This window comes from Apium graveolens, chromosome 6 (genome assembly GCF_009905375.1).
Source record: "Apium graveolens cultivar Ventura chromosome 6, ASM990537v1, whole genome shotgun sequence".
Classification (NCBI taxonomy): domain Eukaryota; kingdom Viridiplantae; phylum Streptophyta; class Magnoliopsida; order Apiales; family Apiaceae; genus Apium; species Apium graveolens.
In genome coordinates this window covers 238,541,093-238,550,208 of record NC_133652.1, presented here as the reverse complement: position 1 = coordinate 238,550,208, position 9,116 = coordinate 238,541,093, and the positions used below count along the sequence as shown (strand labels likewise).

General features: G+C 34.4%; 1 long non-coding RNA gene across 1 annotated transcript; it reads right to left on the bottom strand.

Annotated features, from left to right (window-relative positions):
* Positions 1-6,859: 6,859 nt before the first annotated feature.
* LOC141664091 (uncharacterized) lies at positions 6,860-7,769 on the bottom strand. The gene is made up of 3 exons (XR_012551828.1): positions 7,709-7,769; positions 7,532-7,611; positions 6,860-7,220 (listed from the first exon to the last, which is right to left on the bottom strand). It is a non-coding gene; the product is annotated as an uncharacterized LOC141664091 (long non-coding RNA).
* Positions 7,770-9,116: the final 1,347 nt, after the last annotated feature.

Here is a 9,116-nt window from a genome sequence, read left to right as displayed (position 1 = left end):
GATGTTCATTATCCGTCAAAAATGAATATCTGTTGAATTATATCATCCGTCGAAGTATCAATTATTACTCTGGGTAGTTTTACCATTATCCGTTGAATTACATTCAATCTTAGCCATTGATTTTGAGCATTATCCGTTGAATTTACTTACAGTCTGTATGTATATTTCAACGGATAATCTTAAAATTTTGACAGTTCTCTTTATTTTTAAATGGCTATTTTGGGCTAATTTGATTGGTTACTTTATTTCACTTTTTAATTTTTGACAGTTTATTTCTGATATAGTATAAAAGCTAATTTCAGTTTTACTCATCTCTTTTATCATTCTCAAAGCAATTTCTCTAACTCTCATCTTCTCCAAAGCAAATACTCTCTCTCTGCAACTTATCTCAATCACAGTAATGGCACCCGTAGTCAAGATTATGTCCTCAACTTGGTTTGTCTATGAAAAGAACAACTTTGTAGCTATGGTGAATAAGAAAATTCTGGCATCTGAAGATTATCACAAGATGATGGACTTCATATTGAACTACAAATTGATTTTTTCCATGCTTGAGTCCCAACCATTTACTGTGAAGTTGTCGAGAAAATTTGGACTACAACAGTGTTCAACTCTAAGGACAAAACTATTACCTTCACTCTCAAAGGTAATGAACACTGTGTTAACTGTGATGCAATTGAAAAATGATTTAAATTTCCAGAAAATAACACTCTTGCTCCACACACAGACACTGATGTAAGTAACATGCTAGTTTCTATGGGCTATGCTCTTGATGCCACTATGTTAGGTGATGTTAGGAGACTAGGTCTTAGAAAAGAATGGAGTTTTCTGTGTGATTCATTTATTAAAGTGTTTTCTGGAAAAATTAACAATTTTGATGTTGTATCTTATTCACTTGTTCACATGCTATACATGCTTCTTAGTGATAAGTACTTCAATTTCAGCACTTCTGTTATGTATGAGATATGGAGTAAGTTAGGGGATATTAAAAAGAGGTCTAAGAATATCTATTATGCTAGATTTTTCATGATGCTAGCTAATTTTGTTTCTGAAAATCTATCAATTGAGAACCCAACAAACAAGTTAGCTTGTTAGGTCCAAGAGAGGAGAATTATTGCTGACTTAAACAGGGAAAATCATTACAAGGCTGTTACTCTTGTGTACATGCCAATAATGGAACTGCCTCAGGTAAGTGACGTAAACATTTATGTCCCTACTACTTCCCAACCTATCACTTCTTTGCAAACAACTGTTGCCATGTCACCTATAATAGTGACCCAACAGGTACCTACCCAAGCCACAAAACCAAAAAACTCCTAATCCAAGTCAAAGAAAGCCCCTCTAGTTTTGCTCAACAGAAACTAGTTGTAAAATCCACCAAAAGCCAAGAGGGGAGTGTGAAGGGAAGTGATAGTGGTGAGGGACAGGGTGAACATCAAAGAAGCCCTAAGAATAAGGTTAGAGAGGTGAGTGCATCCCAACCTAGCCACACTGCAGTTTCCCAACAAACTACAGTTCTTAATAAGGACATTAGCTCATTGCTAGTTGCATCCTCCCAAAAGGATGTGACTATTGAACAAAGCTCACAGCCAAGAGCACAGGCCAAAAGGGTTCGGGACACAAGCTCACCCCAAACTTATATTAGAAAGTAGAAATCAAAAACTATTGGGGATACACAGGGTGCACACACTGTGCCTACTGCAGTCAAAGACTCAGTTCATGCACCTTCTCAAAGTCAGGTTAAGGTGGATCCAATAAATATGGAGTCACAACTAAAATATTTAGCTATAGAAGCACCTAACACACCAAACTCACCCATAAATTCTCCGGATGTTGATATGATTCATACATCAATTCCTGATTCTCATCTCTAACTCTCATGGAGAAGCCAAAATCTACAGCAAGTGAGCATCATCTTTTAGATGATTTGTTGGCTCACTTGCCCTTTCTTTCTGATTCTACTGAGAATGATGTGCAAAATCTCAAATCCATCACCACAGATTCTACAATAGTTTCTACTCTAAACTCTATCATTTCTACTATCTCGACATATATTGTTCATTCGTTGACTAGTGACTGTATTTCGACGGATGTGCTTAATAGTAGTCATCCATTGATACTTCCAACTACTACTTCGTGGGATGTTCCTCATCCGTTGAATGTCACTGCACAACTTCAAATCTCACCAAATGTTACAAGTGCAGATGACTTAGTGGTTATACAGTCACTCTTAGGTTTGAGGGAAGGGAGTGAACAGAGTGAGAGGATGAGTTTCTCTCAGGTAAAAGGAGAGGAAATGAGTGATATTTCTGCAAGCTATTTCTTCCAGCTTGGCAAAAGCGAGTGAGTGGAGTCCCACCTTAGTAGGTGAAGGTGAGGGTGTGAGGGTGGGAAGCCAAGGTGTAATATCTAGAATATGGCGTGTAATTATTTTTGTTAATAAATGAATTATGTGTATAGCTTCTGTTAGCTATGTGTTGTTTTATTATTATTTATGGGTAATTTATGGTGTACCGGGTTGTCCCCGTAATTAATTATGGAATTGTATTGAATTTTTTCCACTTTTAAAAGTAAATTTAATGCAAATTTATTTGTATAAATATGTGGATTGTCTCTGGAATTGTTTTTAAGGTTTTATAATTAAAATAATTAATTCTGGGATTTTATAAAACTTAGAAATCAATATTTCATCAATTATTTAACCTTGTATGATTTTCTGATTTGTATTTATTGTAAAATCTGTATTTAATTCCAAAATTCTTCAAAAATTATGAAACTCATATATATTTGAGTTCGTATCATTCCGGGAATTTTAAAATTATTTCGGAAATTTTTGGGATTAATTTCACCCGCGCAATGTTTCGCTGATTGTTAAAAAGCGGGTATAAATTGCATTACAAAAATTATACTAAAATTTTAAAATTTATGTTTTTATAAACTTCAGGATATTTTTAACATTTTAAGACTATTTTCGTAATTTTATTAATTTGTTTTATGTGCCACTTGGTTCAATAAATTATGAAAATGCGATTCAGAATTAAGTTGTCAGGTATTATAGTATACACCTTTTGCTTCCCTGTCAATCGAGTAACGTGGAAGATTAATACAATTCGGGTTCTTTCATTTTTGTTTTGTCATCTTCCCCTTTTCTTCCCCAGTTTTATTTCTTTTTGCTTCGGTGTTCTCTTCGGTTTGGCAGCTGTGTCTCTTCTCTTGCTCTGTCTCTTTCCTTTATCTGTAATTACTACCGTACCCTATTTTTTTGTCTCCGTTGCCGGAGGTAGTCCGGCGATTCTGCCGCTTTGGTATCGGTTTAGCTGTTAGTTTGGATGTATATACACGCACACGCGTGTGTGTATATCCTAGTAGAGAGTATTGTTGTTATTTGGCTGATATCTCCGTGCTGCCTGTTTCTTTTTGTTTTGTTGCCGCCTTTCTATGTTTTTTCGGCGAGAAGCAATTGTGGTGTGTGTGTGTGTGCGTGCGTTGTGTGTTCGTCTGTGTGCGTATATGTGTGTGTATTCACGTGTGGGGATCAGATAATATTGGGTTACTGTGTTTCTTCCTTGTACCGCCTGTTTTATTTTCCAGTTACCACCAGTTTCATTCCAGCGTGGTGATCGGCCGTGTGTGCGCGCTCTTGCGTGTTTGTTTTGTGATGATTCTGTGCTTGGCTGTGGTACTGTGTTATCCTAATGGATTAAAATTTTTATTATTTTGTTCTGCAAGAATTGATTGAGTAACATTCGTAAAATATTAATAAATTAATTCGTAAAAGTATCTTTGAAACGAGAATCTGTTATTTTATATTAAAGTCGAGTACATAATTTGGTTGATGAATTGTGATTCGATTGATTGTTGGATTGGAAGTTGATCGAGACGTCGATTTTGTCGACGGATAGTCCGATAAACAAAGGAGACGCTGTCCAAATTTTGGAAGCTTATCCTGTAAAATATCGGGAATATCAGTCGAGTGTATATAGTTATGTACTTATAAATAAATGTGGTACGAGCCTACCTGCATATTGTGTCATATGGTTAATAACCCTATTTTACGAAATGTACCTTCGTGTCGAGAGTATATATTTTATAAATTATAGTTGGCAGCCCTTATTTCCTAAAATGATGAGTATATGTATTTTCCGAAAATGAATATTGAATTGAGATTTGAGTATATGAATCCTATATGTTACGTGTACTATAGTAATGTATATAAGTACGAGTTGGGATTGTTATCGTTTGGGTAGGATTGGTATCGAGGATATGTCAAGCATAACTGGGTGTCTAACACAGAGTATTTCGACCCTGTAGGTTCTAGTCGGGAAACCGAAAGTGGAGGTTGGAGTAAAGATAACCTAGTGGTCAGTCGACGAGCTCAGTAGAGTTTCAACCGAAAAACCTGAGTGTCGAAGTCGAATCTAAGGTGATCTAGTGGTTGGACGTTAAAGCCTGAGCGTCAAAGTCGGCTCAGAGTCGATTAATAATAGTTGTAAAGCCCTGCAAGGCAAGTACTTTTGAACCTTTCTCGAGATATATTGCAAATATTTCTAAATTCTCTAGTGACATTGCTAGTATTCAAAATAGTTCTGTTTTATGTTAAGTACTTTGGATGATTCAGCCTGTACCTCGATCACATCATTTTATCTATTTGAAAGTATCAAGGAGATTTTGTAGTTTATAGTGATACTTCTCATAAGAAAATAGGATGTGTGTTGATGCAGCACAATAAAGTTATTGTATATGCATCCAGACAATCGAAACCTTATGAGCAGAAGTATCCTACTCATAACTTGGAATTAACAGTAATAATAATCGCTTTGAAAGATTTGGAAACATGATATGTATGGAGAAATGTGTGAGATCTATACGGACCATAAGAGTTTGAAGTATGTATTTACAAGGAGAGGCAAATGTAGCGGCAAACGATAAGCAAAAAAAAAGTAAACATAGAGACTGCACCAGAAGAAGTATCTATAAAATTTTGGAAGTTGAAATTGGAAGTCATAATTTATAACCCAAAGGAAGCGAGGTAGGATAGTATGACCTTTCAGTCAGAGTTATTAAGAGAAAATAATGGGATGTCAAGAGAAGATAGTAGATCAGGATGTTAATGATTTAGTAAAATTAATTATGCACCCAGAAGAATGATGATGGTATTCTCAAATATTCTTCCAAGAATTAAGAAATGAGGTCCTACAAGGAATTCACAATATAAAGTATTTAATTTATTTAAGAAATGCCAAGATATACGGAAATTAAAAGAAAAATAGTGATAACCAGGTATAAGAAAGAAATTTCAATATGGATTAGGAAATGTTAGACATGTCAAAGAATTAAGGCAAAGTATCGGAGGCCTAGTGGACAAGGCAAACCAAGGAGTGGTTTTACAAGAAGCGAATCGTAAAGTGTACCAGTGATGTTGTTGGAGAAAAGGGATGAAATTATGAGATTGTGTACTGATTATCGGGAGTTTAACAAAACAACAAATAAGAAAAAGTGACCCCTATAAAGAATTGATTACTTACGAGACCTAATTCAAGAAGTGTCTTATTTCTTGGGGATTAACTTAAGATCTGACCTGAGAAAATATCATAGATTATGATTAAAATGAGTTATGAGCATTGCAAGCTCTGGTGATATTATGTGAAATAACAAGTGTATCAGTTGTCTATAAGGAATTAAGGAATATGGTGTATAAGGAGTACTTGGATAAGCAAATTGTACTTATTGATAACATCCTCAGCTATTCAAAGAATAAGAAAGCCTGTGTGGAATGCCCAAGGATTTTCCTCCAAAGATTAGAAGGAAAGCAACTATACGTTCAGTTTTTAAGTATGAAATTTTGACCGAAGTTAACAAAAGATTCTGATTAATCCATTAACAAATACCTAAACAAAGCCGTATGGTAATAGATGCCTTGTGTAGAAAGAAAAGATTGGATGTAATTAAGACCACTGAGGAGTTAATAAACGAATTGGAAAGAGTGGAATATGAAGTTCAAATACCTAAAGGTGATAATAACACTACTAAAAATATGGGATCAGACATCGATTCTGAACCGATGTTAAAAAAAAACTGAACCGATGTCTTCGCGTGTGATATTAAATGTCATCAGGCTTTGACATCGGTTCACAGCCGATGTCTATTACAGTGCTATACATCGGTTATAAGAATAATTCTGATGTCTTTGCAACAAATTTCAGCTTATATTACAGTATTTTTAGGTGAATATGAGTATATTATGGGGTAATTATCCATTAAAACATGAAACCTACAAGCTCTAAAAGATATTTTTTTAAAATCTTTCAAACAAACCGATGTGAAAATCTAGATCAGACATCGGTTATGTTGTCTGACCGATGTGAAATGGTCCATCAGACATCGGGTACTTTTATCAACCGATGTAAAATAATGGGTTAGACATCGGTTTCGTTCATTTGGTGATGTTAAATACTTTTGTTTAACATCAGTGTTTTTTTCTAACCGATGTTTAATCTTTAATATTGTAAAATTTAAGACATCAGCTATTGAAAATTCGATGTTATTTGGCTTAAAATACATTGATTTTTTTACAGAACCAATGTCAAATGACTATTTGACATTGGTTTTTGTAGTTCTTTTTCTTTTAATATTATTTCACCTGATGTCTTTTGTTCATTTTTACATCGGTTTTAAATTACCATTCTGATGTAAATGTATTGTAAATTGCATATGCCATCCTGGTACTATTAATAGCCCAGGGAACCAGTTGCATTTTCAACCAGAAAAATACCAACAATATGCAATACATCCAACCAAATTTGTAAAAACATAGAGGTATACATTGATACCAAATTTACTAACATTCAATCCAACAAGAGCTCAATTCGGACATTACATTCCAAGTCTAAAATAAACATCCCAACTAAAAATAATAAAACCCAAATTCTCTAGTTATTACATCCAACATTCTAAACATGTTTGACTAGTTAATATGTACCACTTGTCAAATTTCGACAATTCCAAACATAAATCAGAATGATGGATGTAATTGTCACCAAACATCCCTTAATTAACCACCAACCACCAGCAAACACAATATCAATTCACATAGTTCAGAGGAAAGCTATATATATAGATACTTATCATTTTTACATCTTGTCTTGGATAAATTCAAGCACCTCCATCCGCACCTCATCCAGCTCCTGCCTTGTGTAGGACTTTCGAGTTTTGGCTGCCCACTATAAAATACACGTAAAAATTAGCAACCAGAATATTATTAACCAGAATTGCCATATGTATAATTAAAAATAAACAGAACCAACTATTTATAATTTAACCAGAAGAGGACCTTTTCTATATTTAACCGTAATTTTCTTCATTAATCCAAAATTATACCAGATAGTTCCTTATCACTAATAAAAACAAGATCCATCTGGAAATCACTAATAATAAAAACTGATAATAAAAATGGCACTCATATTTATCTGTCCTGAAAAACTACACAAAAAAATTCTACATGCCATCTATCAGAAATGATTTGCATATATACCTTGGTAGTAAAAGATAGCTCCTTATCAGCAATGATATCTTTCATGTATCGCATTATAACATAGCCACATTCAACCCCTCCTGGTTGTTTGGGAGATCCGTGTTACAATATAAAATCTGAATTAGCACCAGAAATTAATTAAAATTACAAAGTGATAAAAAAATACAAAAAACTTACAAGAAGATTCTTTATCTGAGGAGCTTTATTTCCCCTTCCAGTTTGAGCATTGTAGGATTTCATCGCTCTACATTGCAGAACAACAATAATATACATGATTATTTTTCAAAAGGGAGAATATTTACTATATATATATATTTATATATAGTAATTAACAGAAATATATTACTCTATTAATGATTTTTCCAACTCATCAAAATGTGTTGGATGTGGCAGAGGGTTCAGAATATAAATGTCGCCATCCCAAATTACAACCAAAATCCAGTGGCAACTATGTTTATAAAAAAGAAAAAAGAAAAACACAAGTCAGAAATTTTAAAAAAACTACCTTAATATATTAATTTGTAAAAGCATGTCTAAATTAAAAATACTTACTTATGATTATGTGGCATGAAGTACATGCGATAGGGACTACTCTCTTTCAACCGATTAACAAAATAAGAATGAAAAGATTTGTTCGACGTAAATGTAGCTCCTGGATCGAAAAATCCATATAAGACCACATCATCATTCTTCCTCTCAATCTTAATCAGTCTTTGCAAGAGCCTACCAGGGAGTGAATTACATTACTTATAATATCCGTATAAAACATGAATACTGAATATGTAACGATAAAAAATTAACTTACGCCATATAAGCAGATATTGCAGCTTGGCCAATCATATCGAACTCCAACAATGCTTTCACATTTTCATGCAATATATAAATTATTTTCTCAGTCCCAAACACGTCCGAATCACACGGAATTGGTATTGACTCCCCAGTGGCTTTCATGAAGACTGCAGCATGTTTGTATAACACCTTGTACTGCTTTGGCACATTCTTATTTAGCTTCATTTTTCTATAATCATCTTGAAGTTTCTGCAACTCATCTTTCCGCTTAGACTGCCCCTGCAACACTTCCTTTTTCTTTTTCAACACAGAATTAAATAAAACAAGAATAATTGGTTATTATTGACATAACTACTATAGAATGCAACAATCAATTCAGAGTATATTGACATAATTTTTATATAACATACCGCCACAGTTGGGTAGATGATCAATTCACGAGGCCATGCTACGTGAGAGCCAACTGCTTGGCGTACAACCTCAATTTCACCAGGTATGGGCACTGGAACCGACGCCTCTGGCTGGATGTGTCCGTCAACCGACACACGAACATGTCCGGGCTTTAGAGGCACTCCGTGTACTGAAACATTCATCTCTTCGTGATCATCAAAAACTGTTCCAAAAGCAACCTTGTTCTCTATGTAATCCAGTGCAAGCTCACATGACTGTGGACCCTACATTATAGTGAGGGATCAATTTAATTTTATTGCATAAATCCCAAGTCTGTAGGCATATATCTAGTAGATCTTAATAATATTTTACCTTCTTTCCGCTCGGAGGAGAGGGGTCAAAACCA